Consider the following 1,984-nt stretch of genomic DNA (forward strand, 5'->3'; position numbering starts at 1 on the left):
AGGTACCGAAGATTAAAGCTCCAATATATGAGCTGGGGTGGGGTTTGAGATAAAACTCAATCAATGACAGTCAATTTACCAGAAAAATCATCATGCAATTTAGCATAGGTCTCTATGTTCTAAATCAATGACATCAGGCTTAAACAAAACAAATGAATAATAATAAACATTTTTAGAAGAAACAAGCAAGATCATAATTCCCTCCCTGTAGTGGGGAATTCAGTGGGGAAGCCCAATCTAAATTGTGCCCTCGGTTCACGACCTCCTTCCCTTCTAGGCCATTCCCTAAGGCCTGCGGAGCTCCACCCCTCTTGATATCTATAACACGGTTATATTCAATTTATCATTTTAATTTTACTTTTAATATCCTAAAAATGTCCTTCTAGAATTTATTAACTTATTAATTCATTAACAATTTATTATTTAAGATTGACCTTCAAGGTAAGTAAAAGCAGTATTGGGAGATTTCCATTTCTCAAAAATTTTATTCTTCATCTCACAGTATTGTCATTTTTTAATATTTAAACTGGTTCGGAACAGAAACAAATTTTTTCTTCATTTATTTCCATCTCCCTTTTTTCCAAATTAGTATTCACTAGGCTGAAACTTTCCAGTAATCTCAAAGTCAACTAGAAAGTTATTTTTAGAAAAAAGTAACTTATAAAGAATATTAACCTTGATTTTATGGTTAACCAGATATTTTGTTTCTTTTCTTCCTAGTGTCTCTTTTCTCTTTCATGTGGCACAATGTTTGAAAAAGACCAGAGAATATTCTCTCCCACTTTGGTTTCAGTTTTCTGATAAAGCAGCATTTGGGATAAAGAATGTTTTATAAGGTCGATGAAGAGGCTTATTGACTTGAGATATCACCATGCTCACTTGCATTTTATTTTATTGAGGAAGTAAAACTATCTCTATTTGTAGATGACATTTTTTTTTTAATTCTCACTTAAATTTTATGCTGGATAACATGAGTGTGTTATTTGATCTTCCTCTGGCCAAGGGTAACTTCTGTTTGTCCTGAGGGCCTCCCACAAAGTTTCTCCACATAGGCTGGGTCGCACAAGCTCGGGCAGTGACAGGGCGCAGTACAGGCACCCAGCCTTCCACTGGGCCTTTTGCGGTGAGACTCCTGATCTCACTGAGATTCAGTTTCCTCTGTTATAAAATGGGGATAATTGCCACTGTCAGAGCACCTGGCACACAGCAAATGTTTAACAATAACTTCATGTTGAATAAGTGTGAGAATAAAAAAAAAATGTGTGCAAATACTTTAGCACATTGCTTAAAGGATGCAAAACCTTCGTCAACAATACTTATTAGCCCAGGAGAAGAATTGAGAGAAAAGGCATTAGGAAAAGTGAATTAAATGGTGGTTTATTATTCCTACTTATAGATATATAAGGTGGAAAGATCAAGTAATTGGAGTAAGAACTTAGTTTAAAAATCAGAGGAACTTCAACCTATGTTCTTTGGGTAAACCATCCCAAATCTTCATATTGATAACGGGAGATTCCACAAACCATCATATTTGCCTTTTGTTTTATTTTGCCCACTGGAGTAACATCCAGCCTTCAAAGCCAGCCCTTATCCTGGAGATGTATTTGCCATTCCTCCTGCATCTCAGCGAGTCAGCCATCATGGTAAGCAGCAGTTTGTGGGGCACACCACCCAGGACCACACAACCGCTGTGCACCTTCCCTCATGAGTGAAAATGCACCGCATTTTCTCCCCAGGTTATTGAAAAAACTTTCCCTTCCAGCTTCTCAGTCTGAGTTATGTTGAAAGTTTTAGAAAGACTTCGAGAGGTCAAAAACAGAATGGTTCCCCTTTCTCTAGCAAAATGAGGCATTCCTTGCATTTCCTTGAATTTTCTTCTTCCCCTTCTACCTCTTCCTCTTCTCCTTTCATATTATCTATTGAGAATTTCCCATGACTTCAGTCCTTTTTGAGTAGTGTCTCATTTAATCCTCACACCAGTCCT

This window comes from Pteropus alecto, unplaced genomic scaffold, assembly GCF_000325575.1.
Source record: "Pteropus alecto unplaced genomic scaffold, ASM32557v1 scaffold87, whole genome shotgun sequence".
Classification (NCBI taxonomy): domain Eukaryota; kingdom Metazoa; phylum Chordata; class Mammalia; order Chiroptera; family Pteropodidae; genus Pteropus; species Pteropus alecto.